This window comes from Podarcis erhardii, assembly GCF_964252035.2.
Source record: "Podarcis erhardii genome assembly, chromosome: 5".
NCBI lineage: Eukaryota > Metazoa > Chordata > Lepidosauria > Squamata > Lacertidae > Podarcis > Podarcis erhardii.
The window spans coordinates 5,151,266-5,170,794 of NC_138509.1; the positions used below are offsets into that span (position 1 = coordinate 5,151,266).

General features: G+C 45.9%; 1 protein-coding gene across 5 annotated transcripts in view; it reads left to right on the top strand.

Annotated features, from left to right (window-relative positions):
* Window positions 1-5,829: 5,829 nt before the first annotated feature.
* A4GALT (alpha 1,4-galactosyltransferase (P1PK blood group)) overlaps window positions 5,830-19,529 on the top strand; it is a 77,422-nt gene continuing 63,722 nt past the window's right edge. The window contains exons 1-2 of one of the 5 annotated variants that reach the window (XM_081861021.1): window positions 5,899-5,928; window positions 6,068-6,272. The gene's annotated coding sequence lies outside the window, so the exon portion shown is untranslated. The other 4 variants (XM_081861022.1, XM_081861020.1, XM_081861024.1 and 1 more) reach the window with 4 other exon arrangements.

The window sequence follows — 19,529 nt, forward strand, 5'->3', positions numbered from 1 at the left end:
CATCTTGTATTTGTGCAAATTTATGCTTTATTGTGTTCTTGTATAAGCTGGAAGCCACTCAGAGTGCCTGTGATAACCCAGTCAGATGGGTGTGGTGCAAATAATAAAACTATTATTATCATTACTTTCATGTGGAAAGTATTTTTGGCTTGCCTGGTGCTCTGGTGTTTAAATTCTTCTGTAGAATTTCTCTTGCCCACAAAGCAATGTGGGTCAGCGGTTGCAGCACCATGGACAACTCCCAGTGAGCAAAATGCTCTGACAAACGCTAGTGGTGAACTAAGGACCTTACAAGTCTCTTCTTCCACCCCATCCTCCCCTACTTCATCCCCCTTGCCCAAAGAATGCAACCCCTGGCCTGCAGGCGAACTTCTTCATGTTTCCATGACCTCCTGCCTAGCACAATCCTTGCAGCAGTCCTGGAGGGACTTGTCTCCTCCAGCAAATCAGGGGCATGAGAAGGCATCGGTGAGGGAACTGGCTGGGACATCATCCTCAGGTTCTGCAGGCTCCTGACCAGCCTCAGCCTCAGAAGTCTGGTGCTGTTCTCCAGAGGCTGATTCCCTCAGCCTGCTTATCCACCTGTCACTTGGCTGGGACCATGACAGTATGATGGATAATTGCGTAACCATCCACTTATTTGGCTGACACATGAAGCATGTTGCAGTGATCTTTTATCCGTGCTAAACAGTGGCAAATCAACAGAAAGGAGATCAGACATTGTGGTGCATGCAGGCTCCACATGCATTTGTAAAGGAAATGCTGTGAATCTTAAGAACTGTGGAAAGATTTAGAGCGGTGACAGATGACTGCTCTGTGTCAAAAAGAACATAAGAACAGCCTGCTGGATCAATAGCCATGATGTGAAAGTATAAAAATAGTACCATGCGAAACCTTTTGAAATCTGCAGCCAGACAGCTTTTATGACAACCAAACTGTGGCCATGAGAGATTTGTCTAAAAAAAAGAAGAAAAGAACTCTGCACTTCTCAGCAACACTGACTGTTAGGGGATAGGCAATCGCAGGTCTTCTTTGTGGCTATCCAGACTTACAGGGTGATCTTATCCATGTCTACTCAGGAGGAAGCACCAATGAGTTTGGTGGGATTTACTTTTCCTCTGCACAGCCATTTGGAAATTGTCTGGGGAGTTTGTATGTTTAGGATTGCAGCCTTAGGCTGCTAATTGTAGTGCATCGATGTCAACATTTTAAATTGTTTTTCGTAAATGATAACATCATAATTAAGGAAACAAAGCACATGGCTCCAATTATCTCAGACCAGTGCGTTCCTGTGCTTAATGAACAAGGACCAGATGAAGTTGTGAAAGCCAAAAATGTAATGATCTGACACAGGAAAAGGAACAGAGTCAAGATAATGGAGGGAGAACCAGAACTAAAGGTCAAACTAGATATGATGTTAAAACTGTTAGAGACAAGTTTGGAAGCAAGATTCCTACTCTCCAGTAGCAGAGTTCAGCACAATGGCGATTGCTCCAAGCACATTTAAACATGGTTAGATTTTGCATCTATCCTCATCCACCTTTAAACAAATGTTCTTGCTTGGGTCACAAAAGCTTGGCTTTGCAAATAAATGAAGATTTTACTCAGTTTCAGACTCAGCAAACTTTTTACATTCATTGGCAGTAGAATGAAGAAGAAGAATTAAAGTTCCAAATGACTTCATAAGAAAAGTACTTGGTTTCCTTACAAAAAGGATAATGTAGTCTTTTGGTTGGCAAAGATGCAGGGTATAGAAATCTCCTTTTAGGGATATTTTAGTCACTTGAACTGGGAGCCATTCCACATGGCTCCTTCTTCAAAGAGAAGAGAAAGGGGGGAGGCAAAGGCTGCTGTGAGCCTGCTAAGCCACTCCCACACTGAAAACTTGAGCTCAGGGTTCAGTCTGCCTCTTCATGAATGCAAGTGCTAGACATTAACTGGATATTTCAAGAAGAACTGCCTTTTGATATCAGATCTGATGTGAAGCTTGGTGTTGTGCTTAGCAGTAGTGTGTGGTCAGTGGACTCGAGGGACTAGGCTAGTTCCCTAAAAGGGCCTTGTTTCTCTCATAGCCACAGCTTTGGATTCAAACAGAATCCAAACATGGTTCTCAAATGTTGCTCTCAGTCACTCTGCAGCTTGCTCCTTTTCTCTCGCTCACATCACTTCACTCTCAATTCCAAACTCTGGCTTTGAATAAATTCCAGAAAGTTGCTGGCTTAGAGATAAACTACAAGAAGTCAGAACTCATGTTCCCCCCAAAGGAACAGAGCAGACTACAAAATATATGTCGTCTGAAAATGGCAGTTTAAAATTTGGTAGTTTTAAATATCTAGGTGTCCTTATCCCAAAGGAAAGAATGTGTAAGAAAAACTTCGAGTCCTTTATTGCAAACAGTGAGACAAGATTTATTGGGGAGGGATAAATTTCAGCTTACACGGCTTGGGAGGAATGCAGTGCTGAAAGCAATACTGCTTCTCACATTTTCATTTCTGTTTCAAACTGTGCCCATCGAGATACCACTGGATTTTTAAAACAAGGGGGGCAGGCAATGATAGAATACTTTAGTGGAGAAGTTAAAGAGCCACCAACAAATAAAACAACTCTTTCCAGAGTAATTAGAGCAGCTGGTTCCACCATGAAGAACCTACAAACTTAAAAGGACTCTGCTGATTGAGAATGAGACAAGTGTCCCAGGGGTGGAAATTGAGAATGGTAGGCAAACACCCACCGTTGCAGCACCTGAAGGGCTTGGGGAAAAGTGAGGAGCCATTCTTATGAACCATGCTTATGACAGGGAACAAATTGGCCCATTGGTTCGCCCCAGAGCCTCCCTTCCTAGATTCTCTGAGATTTCTGGGTATATACAGGGTGGGAGGGTGAGGAGCAAGACTTGTTCATCAAAGGGAAGCCTTTGCCACTGCAATCCTTAGAATTCAGCCGAGGATCTTCTGCAGCAACTCTCCTTAGAACAAGGGCATGTATGCTTACCTTGTTCGGTGGTGGGGAGTGTTTGTGGAGAGCTCTTGGTGGAGTTGTAGCATTTTACAACACACTTACTGACCAGCAATATAGGAAGAGAGGAGGCTATTCTAGGGTGTGGGAGACTGATCTGGAGGGGGACTGTGAAGTAAGCGGAAATAATTCCAAGAGTCATGGATGGTGCCCAACCCCCTGTAACTTCGGCATCCTGTTAGTAGGGACTGGTCATCCTAGTGCTGGAGGGAATGTCAGAAGTAGGGATCACTAACCCACAGTAGGATTGCCCAAGCAAAGGGTAGCTTTGGTAGGCAGACTTTGATGTCATAGCTAGAGTAATGTAATTATTTGTATGAATAATATGTAATTATTTGTATGGTTTAAATAGATTTTATATATGTATATAGTTGTAAATCTATTAATATTTACTTTTTATTATTCCCCCCTATATTTTTAGTGTTTATGATCAGCAATCAGGACTAAAGGCGAAGTTTAAATGAATAGAGAATAATCTGGGTTAAAGACTGCTCTTGCTGTCCTTGTTTTCAGGGCAGAGAAGCTCTAACACACAATGACTTATTAATCATTCATCTCCTAATGGAAATTGAAAATTGCATGGAAGTTGGACATTACATGAAAAGTGAGAATAATTTTGCCTTGAGATGCTGTGGTGGAGCATGGCAGCTCGCTCTGGCATCAGTACAGGTTTGCTTGGGTGGGGAGGAGGTAACTGAGGAAGGACTATTCTCCCTTATCTTTATTTTATTACCTCTTAACTGAGAATCTGAGGCCCCCCCATTTCTCAGAAAACATATTGGATAGAGAACCTGAGTTTTGATCTGCACATATGTATATATGCAGACAATGTGATTTTGTCAAATCGTTTGAAGCAATGTATACCCTCTGGAGTCACGGTCTGTTTTATTGTTTTGTGTGTGTTGCAGTTAAACTTTATTCTTAAATGTATCTTTGAATCCTGTGTTTGGAATACTCTGCCTATGCTGAGGTGATCTGGATTTGCTGCAGCTATAAGCTTCAGGAACATGGTGCAGGTGAAAGGGTTAACCCCTCAGTCATTACCTGGTGGCCCTAATCTGGATCTTGACCTCTGTCATGGCTTGAAGAAGAGGAAGAGGAAGAGGAAGAGGAAGAGGAAGAGGAAGAGGAAGAGGAAGAGGAAGAAGAAGAAGACACTCTCAAACATGGGATTCCGTGCCAGGTCTCGTTTGATTCACGGATAAAGGGATGAGGAAGAAATTTGTTTTTGTTTGCATTGTAACTCCCATGGCCCAGGAATGTACAAAGACAAGGAAAGTTTCTTACCATCCACTTTTCATTCAATATTTACAGAGAGAGGCTTTAGAACGCAGCCTCTTGGATAATGGCGTTGTCCTGAGAGAATCTCCGCCCCCTTTCCCCTCACTTCCTCATTTGTCGTCATCATCACCTCCTCTACAGGTGCTGCTAGGTGCCCTCTGTCTTTCAGCTCTTTGCTCTTCTACTTTTAAAGCTCGCCGGGTTCTGGGAGATGGTGGGTCTGGAATGCTTTCTAGTGACAATGTGTCAGCCAGCTGCTGCTCCAGCTCTGCCTGCTCCTCCTCTGCCATTATTTCCCAACTTTCCCCCTCATCTTCCTCTGAGCTGTGACCTCCCTCAAACCCCTGTTGTCTTCCTCTTCCTCCTCCCTGGAAGGATCCAGTTGGGGAGGCAGTCTCCACCATTCCTCCTCTGTCCAAGCCCTGACACACTCCTTGCCAGCAGAGCCGAGGCCCCCTTCCCACCAGCCATTTGCTCAGGGGGGAGCCCAGCTAGCTGAGGGCATTTGGCAAGCATGAAGCAGGCACACCCATGTCAGTGCACACAGAGTGGCCGCGCCTGCTGCTCCTCTCTGTGAGCATTGGTCCCACTGACGCCAGATGAGGAGCACCGGCTGGGCCATGCGTAGCAACGCCCCTCGAAAATCCACACCCGAGGCCATGGCCCCCCTGGCAGGCCCTCTGCCTGGTTCTCTGTGGCTTCACTACTCGCAGTGAGAGAACCACCAGAAGGCCCTCGGAGCTGGACCCCCGTGGAGATATTCCTTCAGGTATACAGGGCTGAAGCCGTTTAGGGCTTTAAAGGTGGTCATGAGGTGGTCTTGGGCAATTCTTACTTGACCACAACCCCAATTTTCAATATGAGGAGAATACTTCTCTGCCTTTCAGGGCTGCTGTCAGGATTCCTAAGTATGTGAAGCATTTTGAACCCTTGAAATACGCAACATAAACCCTAAGCGGTATTATTAATTACTTGGTGATAAATGGACTGCCTTATTAGCCATATTGTGAGAGGTTTGTGCAGAAATTACGTATCTCTCTCAGCACTGTAAGCTCCCCACTTCAAAGGCAGAGAAGACCTTTAAAGTAGCTATCTCTGTAAATAGTCCTAATCAGGGCCATTTGTCTAGAAAAAGAGAGGCTGGAGCCCACCACGAACTTCTTCCTTGCTCTCTTAGAATGGTAATGGCACATACCTGAGAGGAGCTGGAGCTGAGCTCCAGCTGGAAAAAAAAGCCCTGCTCCTAATTAACCTGTTTACTGTAAACAGATCCAATTAACCTGTTACCTGGCAGGGATTCCTGAGAGCATTAGAGTCGTACCCCCTCAAGAATTGATATTTTGCTGCTGGGAGAACAGGCTTGGTTTCCAAGTTCATCATTTCTCATGAAGCTTTCTTTGCCTTCAGTGGTGCTCTTAATTTGCAAGGAACTGAGGAAGGAAAGGCTGGAGATTTTGTTTGGAATGCTTACAGCCGAGTGTCATATTACAATTTCCTAGTAAATGTCTGTAAGCATTGGGAGAGGCCTTAAAGCATTTTTTTTTTTTGCAGGGACTCGCTCTCAACAAAACCCACTAATCCGTATTTGCTGATGAATTAATCACCTGCTGGACTGATGAGCTGAAAGCATTGGTGAGTAGTGGAAAACTCTCTGTGTTGCTTTCATAGGCGCAGGAGATGCTAGTGCAGAGCCTCCCCTACAAAGCACATAACAATAACAACTGTGAGCTTAGCGGCCAGCTTGTATTATTTATTTTTTTCTGGCAAGCAGGACTTGAGCTGGAAAGAAAAAGAAAGGGAGAGGTGTGGCTAGAAGGGGCTTGGAAATGATGACAACTCCACTATCTGGGAGTGGAGCTTTTTCCTTTTTGGAGAAATGGCAAAGAGGCTACTTAGAGAAACAGTTGCTGTCTGTTCTGAAAGCATCTGGCACCTGCCAGAAGTGCCCATCTCAAGAGAGCCCATCACTTTGGAAGGTAAGCCTTTATTTTCTGAAGGCAGCTGGCAAGGGTTTGGTGAGACTTTACTTGAAAGCTTGAAGCTGGAATAAAGGAGGAGAGGGGGGGGTGCCTAGCTGCTGTGTAGCCTTTGAGATGCCGTCCCTTCTGGACAGGAGGGTGAGAGTGGGAAGAAGTTGTGGCCCTTCAGTGACTTTTCTTGCACTGTGGAAGAGGCACACATCTGCTGGAGAAAGCTCTCTGGAGGGTTAAAAGCTTTGCGTGCAAGATCTGAGAACAGTCAGTGAAACTGCGTTTCTTCATCATGATTGGATGGGGAATAATAGCACAAGGAGTACAACTTTGTGCAACATGCAACTAACTCGAGGGGGGTTACTACCATGAGATGTGGAGATGTCCTCTCTCTCCGATGATGTTCACATAGGCAGACAAATGCATGGCGCAGGATAGTTAAACACAGCTCCATGTACGGGGGCAGTCAATCTTGCAGGTGGGTGGGGTTCAGCAACAGAGGGGACACGATTGTGTTGCGTCCTGCTTGTGAGTGACCAGGCACTTTTGACTGGCTAGTATTTGAAAACAAAAAGCTAGGCTAGCTGGTCTGAGTAAGCAGGACAGTGCTGATGTTCTTATCAGGAGAGGCGAAATGTAGCTGGTCGGGAAACTTGTCATTTACACTCATGTGAGAACAGAAGGTTTATTGCTAGGTCTCCATTTCCCCATTAAGGAGGAACATTCAGGCTTGGTCTCTGGCTATAGTTCAAACAGGGAGTGCTTCGTCTTCGGTATTATTAAACCTTTTGACTGTTTTTGATAGAAAGTACGGAATAAACATAGTAGATAAAGGCACATCTGATGATATGTACACAAGGGGTGTCATAAGGGACTAGATTGCCAAGTCAACCTCTTTGCTTGTAAATTATGCAAGAAAAGAACCAAAACGTTTTCATTTTGTTTTAAATTTATGAGCATTAAATATACTATATGTTTGATTGAAAAGTGCCCCAGACTCTATAAGTACCTGTAAGTTAGTCATTAATTAGCAGGGCTTTGAAAGGTGCTTCAGGATTCTCTTTTGTTTTATTGTAACAGATTTACGTGGTTGAGATTCCCCCACTCCTGCTGTTCTGGAACTCATTTGCATAGTTGATCCTGATTAAATATTTAAAGAAAGAAGTTGAAGCATTTAGGACCCAGGTGAGAGGGAAGATAAGAGTAAAAATAGGGACATGAACTGAGAGAGAGAGAAAGAGAGAGAGCAAGCTGGGCTTCCGGACAAACACTAGATGGGAACGTCAAGGGCCTTTAATAGCAAATGTCTGAGTTCCAAGAAGAAGTTATGCCAGCGTTCTCAAGTAAAGTATGTTGGTGGAATTCTTGCATTCCAGGTCCGTGAAGTCATATTGTGCTTTAATCTTTATTTTTTGCTGTGAATCAGGTTCACTCTTCAAATTCATACCACAGCACTGCAAATGAGATTTCCTCCACCTTGACTAATTGGAAGGGAAGAACAAATTGGTTCTTTATCTCAATGCAAAGTACCTGAACTTATTCGTGCAACCTTCACGTTAGTTTCTTTACAGCCATCTTGAGTAATTGAAACTGAGTATAGAAAAAAGCGTGGAAAACACGGGACTTTCTCCTTCTCCCTCCTTCTCCCCAATGCTATTATCTCTCTGCTGAAACTTGGAAAGTACCTTTTAATTCTTTGTAATCTGGATGTATTCTCGCCTGGGAAGGGAGACTGGAATGTACTCCTGCCATACGTCAGCAGCAGAGCACACATGTTGCCGGCTGCAAATATCTCTATTTAAAGGAGGTTCAAGGAGCAGGATCTGGGAAGAGCTTGTGCTGGAGAGTCAATTCCCAGACAGAGGAGACCAGGCTGGGCTGACACAGACAATGAGCCTTTCTCCACACTAACTGTTTAGAGTGATATAGTTGTGGTGTGTGTGTGTGTGTGTGTGTGTGTGTGTGTGTATGTATGTTGCTTTTTTTGCATGCTGCCACATGTCATCGTCCATTATTCAGTTAGTATTCTGGAATAATGTGCTAAAAGAAACCCTCCAATTTTCTTCTAGGTAAAGGTAAAGGTAAAGGGACCCCTGACCATTAGGTCCAGTCGTGGCCGACTCTGGGGTTGTGGCGCTCATCTCGCTTTATTGGCCGAGAGAGCTGGCGTACAGCTTCCAGGTCATGTGGCCAGCAAACCAGAGCAGCGCACAGAAACGCTGTTTACCTTCCCTCTGGAGCGGTACCTATTTATCTACTTGCACTTGACGTGCTTTCGAACTGCTAGGTTGGCAGGAGCAGGAACCGAGCAATGGGAGCTCACCCCGGCGCGGGGATTTGAACCGCCGACCTTCTGATCGACAAGCCCTAGGCTCTGTGGTTTAACCCACAGCGCCATCTGCATCTTCTACTACTGCCCCCCCAATCAATTGAAAGATTCAAAATGGATTCTCAATATTTTCCTTTGCATGGCATGTGCACAAGTACCACCCCAATTTCTGCATGGAGCAGCTGCGGGCTGTTTGGGAGGTGTCTGTTCTGCACCACTTCCATCGACTGCTGCCAGCTGTCTAATTGTGATCACAGTTCATAGGATCATATGGGAGTGAAAGGCAATGAGACTGATTAAAAGTCCTGCCCACAGCAGCAGTAATTGCTTTGATAGATGAAATTTCATCACACAACCAGCCAGTTTTGCCATGGCTCAGGAAGACACATAGTTAATCTTATTTTCTATACACCCAAAAGTTTTCAACTACGGTAGCAGTAATTGTGCCCTCGTTGATTACATCACTGTCATTGGGTGGTATAGACACACCCAGTCCAAGATATGTTGATAAAGTATTCAAATCCATCCATTTTATTTTGGAGGGTAATATGCCTGGAATCTCTGTCATGCAATCTCATAATTAGCTTGGTGTTTTTCACTCAGTTGTAACCTGTTAAAGAAATCTAATACCTAGCAATATTTATAAGAATTTCTACCTCTCTGCTACATTTCTGGAGAGAATGAGTTGTTCTGGAGTTCTGAGTTGCTTCATCTTTTTATTTATTTATCTCCCTCTCTCCCTGGTACGTCTTCCACCTTCCTCGTTGCTTAGTGCAGTCAGTCCAACTTGCACTCAACCACTTTTGGTACCATTCTTGGATTTATAACTTGCAGAATCCAGGATGTCTATAAATATTGTTGCTGTTGATGTCCATCTGTCTCAAAAGAGAACGGAGTGACTCTTTTGGGGGGGAGGAGTCAAACCGTTGTGTTAGCAGCACCAAAGTGACCTCCCTGGGGTGCAAGCCTGGGAAGTGTGTCTGGAGGTCCTGGGCTGCCCAAATGACAAGACCACCCTCTTGGCCTGGCTGATGTTGCCCAAAGGAAAGCAGAGTACAGTGGTACCTTGGGTTAAGAACTTAATTCATTCTGGAGGTCCGTTCTTAACCTGAAACTGTTCTTAACCTGAGGTACCAACTTTAGCTAATGGGCCTCCTGCTGCGTGATTTCTGTTCTCATCCTAAAGCAAAGTTCTTAACCCAAGGTACTATTTCTGGGTTAGTGGAGTCTGTAACCTGAAGCGTCTGTAACCCGAGGTACCACTGTAATACATCTGGCACCAGCTTGGCTGCAGGAGTTGCCGGAAGGAGGCAAAGAAGGCGCTGTCCAACCGTCATAGGGACTTCACTCGGAGGGTTTCCTAGTACAGAACACCAGACATTTAAAAGCACCATTTGTTAAGGGTGCTGGGAACTGTAACTCTGCATGAGTTTCCTGAATTCTTTGCGAGTGGTTGGAGAATGTGCCAAAGTATCATTTAGGAGTTAACCATCCCAAACCTGAGAGACTAAGCCTGTGGTTTAGAAATCTCTGTTCCAAGTGAAGCAGCCTGTAATAAACTGCAACTGTGGAGTATAACCTCTGCATATGTATCCTGCCTATCCTGCTATCCTGCCCACCTAGCAGTTTGAAAGCACGTCAAAGTGCGAGTAGATAAATAGGTACCACTCCGGCGGGAAGGTAAATAGTGTTTCCGTGCGCTGCTCTGGTTCGCCAGAAGCGGTTTAGTCATGCTGGCCACATGACCCTCGGCCAATAAAGCGAGATGAGTGCCGCAACCCCAGAGTCGGCCATGACTGGACCTAATGGTCAGGGGTCCCTTTACCTTTATGTATAGCTAGTTGTTCTCTGTTATGTTGAGACATGGAGATTCATATTAAATGTCAAAGGGATCTCCTTCCTTGGAAGTTTTTAAGCAGTGGCTGGATGGACACCTGTCATGGACGCTTTAATTGAGATTATTGCATTGCAGGGGGTTGGACTAGATCACCCACAGGGGCCCTTCTAATTTCATTGAGCCTGCTTCATTGCTCTCATGGTAACTGAGATCATTTCCGGCTCTGGTTAACCCTTTCATGCATGCAAGTGAGAATCAGTAACTGTACAGTATATTACTACAAGTTGAAAATGTAAAATCCCATAGTTACTTGAATCTGTCTCTGGCACTAGTTGAAACTTGTAAGCTCCTTGTAAGATGAAACAGAAATAAAGAAATCCTACAATGCTATGTCCATGGAAAATGTAGTATTCGTATTAATAAAGCTGGAGATGGACAAGGCTTCAGCTGAATCGAGTAGTATTACACTGCGGGAGGCAGTGGAAGACAGGCGTGCCTGGCGTGCTCTGGTCCAGGGGGTCACGAAGAGTCTGACACGACTAAACGACTAAACAGCAACAACACACACACAGTGGCTGGAGGCAGCACCTTCCTTTGTATAAAAGTCTCATCATTATAGGCAGAATCATAGAATCATAGAATCATAGAGTTGGAAGAGACCACAAGGGCCATCGAGTCCAACCCCCTGCCAAGCAGGAAACACCATCAGAGCACTCCTGACATATGGTTGTCAAGCCTCTGCTTAAAGACCTCCAAAGAAGGAGACTCCACCACACTCCTTGGCAGCAAATTCCACTGTCAAACAGCTCTTACTGTCAGGAAGTTCTTCCTCATGTTTAGGTGGAATCTTCTTTCTTGTAGTTTGGAACCATTGCTCCGTGTCCGCTTCTCTGGAGCAGCAGAAAACAACCTTTCTCCCTCCTCTATGTGACATCCTTTTATATATTTGAACATGGCTATCATATCACCCCTTAACCTCCTCTTCTCCAGGCTAAACATGCCCAGCTCCCTTAGCCGTTCCTCATAAGGCATCGTTTCCAGGCCTTTGACCATTTTGGTTGCCCTCCTCTGGACACGTTCCAGTTTGTCAGTGTCCTTCTTGAACTGTGGTGCCCAGAACTGGACACAGTACTCCAGGTGAGGTCTGACCAGAGCAGAATACAGTGGCACTATTACTTCCCTTGATCTAGATGCTATACTCCTATTGATGCAGCCCAGAATTGCACTGGCTTTTTTAGCTGCCGCGTCACACTGTTGGCTCATGTCAAGTTTGTGGTCAACCAAGACTCCTAGATCCTTTTCACATGTACTGCTCTCAAGCCAGGTGTCACCCATCTTGTATTTGTGCCTCTCATTTTTTTTGCCCAAGTGCAATACTTTACATTTCTCCCTGTTAAAATTCATCTTGTTTGTTTTGGCCCAGTTCTCTAATCTGTCCAGGTCGTTTTGAAGTGTGATCCTGTCCTCTGGGGTGTTAGCCACCCCTCCCAGTTTGGTGTCATCTGCAAATTTGATCAGGATGCCCTTGAGTCCATCATCCAAGTCGTTGATAAAGATGTTGAATAAGACGGGGCCCAAGACAGAACCCTGTGGCACCCCACTAGTCACTCTTCTCCAGGATGAAGAGGAACCATTGATGAGCACCCTTTGGGTTCGGTCAGTCAGCCAGTTACAAATCCACTGAGTGGTAGCATAGTCAAGACCGCATTTTACCAGCTTCTTTACAAGAATATCATGGGGCACCTTGTCAAATGCCTTGCTGAAATCAAGGTAGGCTACATCCACTGCGTTCCCTTCATCTACCAGGCTTGTAATTCTGTCAAAAAACGAGATCAGGTTAGAAGAAAGATCTGAATGGCAGGTGCTGTTTACAAGTTAATGTTCATAATTTGGGCAGTACTGTTGAGTGTGTGCTTCTTTTTTTGCTTCCTCCCCATCGTGAGAGTTAAGGTCTAAATATGGTTGATGTCAGCTGGACTTAATTTATTAAATAAATATTTCTCCCCCGGGGAAAAATCAAACTATTAATAGCTGTCCTAAGAATGTCTTATTTTCCTATGCTCACCGGTAAAGGCACAGCATAAGAAAACATTTTGATTTCGTCTTAAAGCAAAAATTCTTCTCTCTGTAGTCGCTGGTGTCTGCTGTGTTGAGATTAAGGAATTATGTTAAAACCAAGAGATCTGACTGTAGGATAGTTGGACTGTGTACCTTGCCAGCATGGGTCCTGGCCAGAGTTGCTCAGCAAGTGACCAAAGCGCTGGCTTTAGGGGGGGGGTCAAGGAAGCAGCCCACAAACTGAGAAAGGTGGGAGAGAACGGATGCAGAGAGGGCTGGCAGATGCTGGCAAAGCCTAGTATAGAATTGTATAGAATTGGCAGGGAAGGTAGAGGATGGCACAGTTTCTCAGCATAGGAAATGTTGTACAACAGAGGAACTGTTGTAGGTCAAACCACGCAGGAGAAAGGGGGAACGGACGGCTCCCCCAAAGTCCGCTCCCCGGGACCCTGCAGTGATCCGGCGCGGGGAGTTGGCGACCCCCTCCTGCCTCCTGGCAGGAGGCTAATCTGCGCCGGTAGGGGGCGTGAGCGTGGGAAATTTAACTTTGGCGCGGCCGCAGGGCGACGCTGGATTCTTGCCCTTCATCGCTGGATCCTGCGCGGTGATCCTCTCTTGCATTGGATCGAGCCTTTTGGTTTTGCGTTGGATCCAGCAGCCCGGAGTTCCCTGCCTGCGCAGCCTCTCCCCTCCGTCTCCCGCTTGGAGCATCCACGCGCCTCGAGTCCAGCCTACAAACCAGGCAGGAGCGCGCAGCTGAAGTTCCCGCGGTGGGTGAGTGACCCTGAGTGACCCGTCCTTGCGCCGGCCGGGTTGGGTCCTGGGCTTGAAAAGGACGAATTCCGAGGCGCCTTCTTCGTGCGCCCGGGCGGCTCCCCGACCCCTTCCTCGGCGCGTCCTCAGTCCCACCCCGTCCCTGGGGTCGCGGGTCTTTTGCTGCTTGGCGGTGCCTCTCTGCATTGGGTCCTGGAGAACCTGCGATGCTCGGCGCGCGCGGGTGCGCTTGCTGTTTTGCAGTGGCGTAGCGTGGGGGGTGCAGGGGGGGGCCGGCCGCACCAGGCGCAACATCTGGGGGTTAGGGTTAGGGGGCGCAAATCCACGGGTTAGGGGGCGCAAATCCACGGGTTAGGGGGCGCAAATGACTTGCCTTGCCCCGGGTGCTGACAACCCACGCTACGCCACTGCTGTTTTGTGCCTTCTTCTTCCTCGCAGCGCTTCTCCTTGCGCCGGCTGGCTGCACCTGTGTGCTTGAGCTTAAGGTCCCGGTTTTCTCTCTGCCAGCCGACTGCCTTATGGTTGTGTCTGTGCGCTTCAGAAGGTCTGGGCAACTTGCTCATCTTGGCCCTTGCCTCCTCCACGCCGAGTGTTTGAAGGCAGTTTGCCCCCCACCGCACCTCTTTTTGCGCGCGCGTGTGAAGAGGTTGAACCGCAGGTTAGAGTGCCATTTCGCTTCTCCACGTTTGTTTGCGCTTTGGGCGAGGCTTGATCCCGGGTCGTGGGCTCGGTTCATTCTTCCTCGATCTCCTTCCTCTCCCCCATTCTGTTGGACCACTTGGTGGGAGCTAGAGCCCCCCCGGATCCCCCACGTGGGCCTGGCCTTCTGGCACATCAGCACCCCCTTTCCGCCCCTCCCAGAGTCTTGGCTTGGCTGGCGAGTGCTGATTTTATTGGGGGCCAAGGGAGTTTAACTTGTGGCTTAGCTACCTTAGCTTAGGTAGTTAGCAGACAGAGAAGCAGGTAACTAATATTTTAACACGCTACATAAAAAGTTAAAGGCCGTGCGGAGGAGCGAGTGATCCAGCCCATTCATTGTACTGATAGTGGTGGAAAGATGCTGAGCGTTATTTGTGTCTGGCTGCTGTTTTGGGGACCTTGCGATTCCTTGTGTTTGGTGTCGGCATATACGAGGGTCAGTTTTTGGTAGAGGAATTGCTTAGAACTGATTTACTTTAGAGCTAGCCCCCCCCCCCTCAGCTATTTAGTCAGGCAAAGACACAGGTGTCATGTTGAGGTTTATTTCATTGATAAATCAGAGGATCCTGAGGCTGAACTGTCTCTGGGTTTTTTTATATAGCGGTTGTTCCCAGTTAGTGTAGTCAATACTATTTTCATCTGGTGGTTGCTCCCAGTCGGTTTGGTGGCTGCTGCCAATTAGTGTAGGCAATAGGGAACTGCACTCATTTGGACTGTGTACATTGCCAGTATTGGTACTGGCCAGACTTATTTAGCCAAGCAAACAACCTGTTTTCTTTAGGGGTGTCAAGGAAGCAGCCCACAATCTGAGAAAGGTGGCCCAGAATGGCTGCAGAGAGGGTTGGTATATGCTGGCAACGCCTATAATTGGCAGTGAAGGTGGGGGATGGCAGTTTCTCAGCATAGGAAATACGTCCTGACAAGGGGAACTATTGTAGGTCAAACCACGCAGGAGAGAGGGGAAACGGACGGCTTCCCCAAACTGCAACTGCTTCACCTATTTTGTTGGCAACTAACAAAACAACAATAATCCGGGACTTGATCCTGGAAGGAGGAGACCTGATTATAAGAGACAAATTTGGATGAGTCAGAGGGTCCAGCTCTGGTCCAGCTGGTTTCTCGGTGCAGCGTTCATGGCAGAGGTGGCCTGCCCCATTTCCCTGCCTGTGCTGAAACAGGAAGGGGCCCTGCCAAAGCCTTGCTTACTAGAGTTGTGTGGCATAAACAGCTTCCAGGTTCTGGCTAAATCTTGTGGGGCTCTCACAGGACCTCGTCAGAAGCTAGAAGCCACCACTGCTTCCCCCACTTCTGCGGTGGCAGTGGCGGCCCCCATGGCAGCCCCCCTTGGATTCCGCTGCCTGAGTCCACCTCATGGATGGTCCAACTCCAAACAAGGCATGAGTGAAGTGCAGCTGGAAGAGGAGGAGAAGTTTTGTTTTTACAGAAGCTAGGAAGAGAAATGAGCTTTCTGTCACAGTCAACATTTATTGAGTGTCTGATCATAAGGGATATCCTACTGCCCTACTGACTGCTTGACCAAGGTAGTCTGGGGGTTGGGATCTCCTCAGTTTGGAGGTGACTTCCGTGTCAATGCTGAGGTCTCTCCAATCAACAGCTGGAAGGTGTGGTAAATACAGTGGGGGAGGGGAGTATTTGATCCCCTGCTAAATTTGCCCGTTTGTCCTCTGACAAAGAAATGACCAGTCCATAATTTTAATGGTAGGTCTATTGTAGCTGTGAGAGACAGAATAACAACAGGAGCCCACCCCCCCAGCTTTTCAGACTTTTTAATCTACAGAGAATGCAAGTAATATAATTTATAAAATTATGAATGGCATGGAGAAAGCAGATAAAGAAATGTTTTTCTCCCTCTCATAATAAAACTTGTGGATATCCCAAGAAATAAAGTAATTCTTCAAGCAATGCAGTGATGGCCAACGTGGATGGCTTTCGAACAGGATAGGAAAAATTAATGGAAGAGAGAACTATGGATGGGGGTAGAAATGCTTTCAAACACCATTTGCTGTGGACCCCAGGAGGAGAGCATGCTTGTGTGCTTGGATCCTGCTTGAAGGATTCCCACAGGCAGCTGGATGCCCTCTGTGAGAACAGCATCCTGCATTGATGCTCCACTGGCCTGATCTAGCAGGTTCTTCTTATCTTCCTGTGTTAACTGAGGCAGCTCACATGATCTCCCCCATGGCAACACGTTGTGCACGAAGAGAACAGTGCCTGCATGCACACTGCTACTGATCTTAGGGTGACATGGATGTCAGTGTCTATACCCAGAGGGTGGTGGCACCCACAATGGCATCTGATCAGGCATGCATAATGGTCTGGCTTCCGATATGAGACTTTTCAGAAGTGTGAGAATTTCTCTCCTCTTTTTCCGTCTCCAGCCAAGCAAAGAGCCTCTCTTCACTGATGTTCTGTTTAAGAGGAAAACGTTGGTGGTGTGAGTCACAGGTGCAGGAAGCCTAGTGTGGAGGAAGACGTTTGTGGCCAACAGTTTCACTACGTCTTCTGTTAGCTCAACTTCCGTAGTAGAAACTCTTGGCCTGGTTTTACTTCCAGACTTGCTGGCACCCAGTCACTCAAGTTCACCAGCAGAGAGAATGATAAATAAAGATGACAGCAATATAAAAGGGAATTATTGTCTGTATCTCACATTCAGTTAAAATCTTTATTTCAGCATTCACTTGTTCAATTTAAATGCATTTCTATTAGAGGATTAGAAAATGTAAGTCGCCAAGGCGTTTTCCAAAACACCTGAGGTATTATGATTCTGCCTCTAGTGAACCATAAAGTAACACTAAGGGTTTTTCTTGGTGGGATGGTAGTTGTACTCTGATGGTGTTTTTCCACCAGGAAAAGCTGAAGAAGTGTGGAAATACTGAGCTCAGTCCCAGACAATTTTTCTTAATATGGGGTGGGGTTTGAGCCTTCGCCTTGTGTCGCTTGCCAAGGATTGGCTGACTGAGGTTTTAATCATGACTGAAAACTAGACTCATTTCATACAGAGATGTCTGATTTGGCCAAAGTGACACATGCCGTAGCTACATCCTGTTTGGATTACCGTAATGTGCTCTGCGTGGGGCTGCCAGAAACTTCAGCTAGCTCAAAGAGCTGTGGCCAGATTGTTGACTGGGGCTGGTTATACTTGTTACAACTGGCTTCACTGGCCTATTGGCCTCTTTCCCGGCACAATTCAAAGTGCTGATTATGACCTATAAAGCCCTAAATGGCTTAGGTCCAAGCTATCTTTGGAGGTCTTTAAGCAGAGGCTTGACAACCATATGTCAGGAGTGCTCTGATGGTGTTTCCTGCTTGGCAGGGGGTTGGACTCGATGGCCCTTGTGGTCTCTTCCAACTCTATGATTCTATGATTCTATGATTCTATGATTCTATGATCTGAAAGACTGTATTCCCTCATATTCCTTCCTGCCTTCTGAGATCTTTGATGATGATGATGATGATGATGATAATAATAATAATAATAATAATAATAATAATTTATTATTTATACCCCGCCTATCTGGATGAGTCTCCCCAGCCACTCTGGGCGGCTTCCAATCAAGTGTTAAAAACAATACAGCATTAAATATTAAATATTAAAAACTTCCCTAAACAGGGCTGCCTTCAGATGTCTTTTAAAGATAGGATAGCTGCTTATTTCCTTCACATCTGAAGGGAGGGCGTTCCACAGGGCGGCGCCACCACCGAGAAGGCCCTCTGCCTGATTCCCTGTAGTTTTGCTTCTCGCACTGAGGGAACTGCCAGAAGCTCCTTGGGGTTTTGTTTGCACCATTTGTTACATTTAGAAGAATTCACAAGTGGATGTTTTTAAAGACCACCTTTTGACAGTAGAAGGCACTCGTTAAGTAATTAAAGCAGGACTGCAATAAGTTAGATTTTAAAATGTAGTTTGCTAAAACTGTGCTCCCAATTAGTCAGGCAGCCAACTTAATTTTTGTATAATTATTTTACTGCACGTTATCATATCCTTTTTAGCCCACCAGAGGTCAGAAATAGGGATGACTTATGCAGAAGAAGAACACTGTTTTTTGTTTCTTAAGTCTTCACTGGAAGAAGTGTTTTACATGTGAGCCTTCCGTATGTGTTGAGTATAAAGCTGCTGACAGGTGGAAGAGCTTGAGCGGAAACAGGCTAGAATTTTGTGCTTCCAGAAGGCACCAGACACCCATGTAAAGAATGCACGATGAAGCAGGGCTATCCCTCCATCAGTAAAATATGATTTATATTGACAGAGGCATCCTATAAAACTTATGCATTGTATACTGTGGAAGTCTTGGGCTATTTTAGCAGCACGTACACAGCTTCAGTGCTGATGGATCTAAATATCAGCTTTGTACAAGGGATTGTAAATTATGTTCACTTGCTTGCAGTATGGAAAGTATCTGGGGAAATGTAATTTTATTCTGTGAGACTTTTATAACCTAATAAATCAGGGCTGCAAAGGTCAAGGGGAAGAATAATTTGAAGAGTGCAGCCTAACTGTTCCTATTTAGGAAGTGTAATGTAAGTGCACCTTCACTTAAGAGAAAGTACAGTGGAAGTAATATCACCCGTGAAATGCAATGTTAGTCTGTTTTTTAGAATGTATAGTTTTTTTGCAGGGGAACTGTCTGCATTGCCCTAGATCCGGCGTTGCAGCACACATTGCAGTGATGAAGTCTTGAGGTTACCAATGCACTTTGACAATTCCTGTCCTGGAGTGATCATAGTTGGTGCACTTGGTGATGAGTCTGGGTGTCCTCTGGTCAAGGTGGATGATTCAGAGATACAGCACTTACCTGAGCTACCCTCACTAATACTGCAAAAATAAGAATTGGTCTATCTCTGTGCTGGAGAAGTGGGATAGCTTGGAAATGGGGCATTTTGGGGCTCCCTGAAAGGGCATATTTTAAAGGTCTAACAGCCTATATTTCCACTCTTTACTTTGCTGCATATTATGTGACTTTAAATCTCTGCTTGGTTTTTCTCACCAAAGAGTGCTTGTCCCAACTTTGGATCTTAGCTTCTAGGATTCCAACACCCTCTGAACTGGGTAGCTGGGTTAGTCTGCTGCAGCAAAGTCAACAAAAAAACTTGTGGCAGCTTGAAGACTAACCATTGTATTTTGGCAAAAGCTTCCACGCACCATTTCATCATATGCTATGATAGTCTCGCCCCCTGCACAACACCTTGTATTGGGAGCATGCCAGTTCATGTCCATTCAGGATTTTATTGTTCTGATACAGCTTTCCAAATGTTCCAAGTTCTGTGCAAAATGGAACAGACAAAAGCCACATTCCGAGGCACATTGAGGAACTTTATGTCAAAGAAGGAAGTTTCTACAAAGCCTGACTTTCCTTAGCGTTAACTGTAAACATCGCTTTAGAAATGCTATCGACGAGAAGAAGGGGGCAGAGAGGAGGGAGGAAGGCTGGGGTGTATGTGTGGGGCATCACTTCCGTAGGTTCTCTTTCAAGAGACAATACGCATAATTTTGTAAAATGCTCTCAAGGAAAAGCAGTGAGTTTTCAAACTATTTACATGAAGCTGC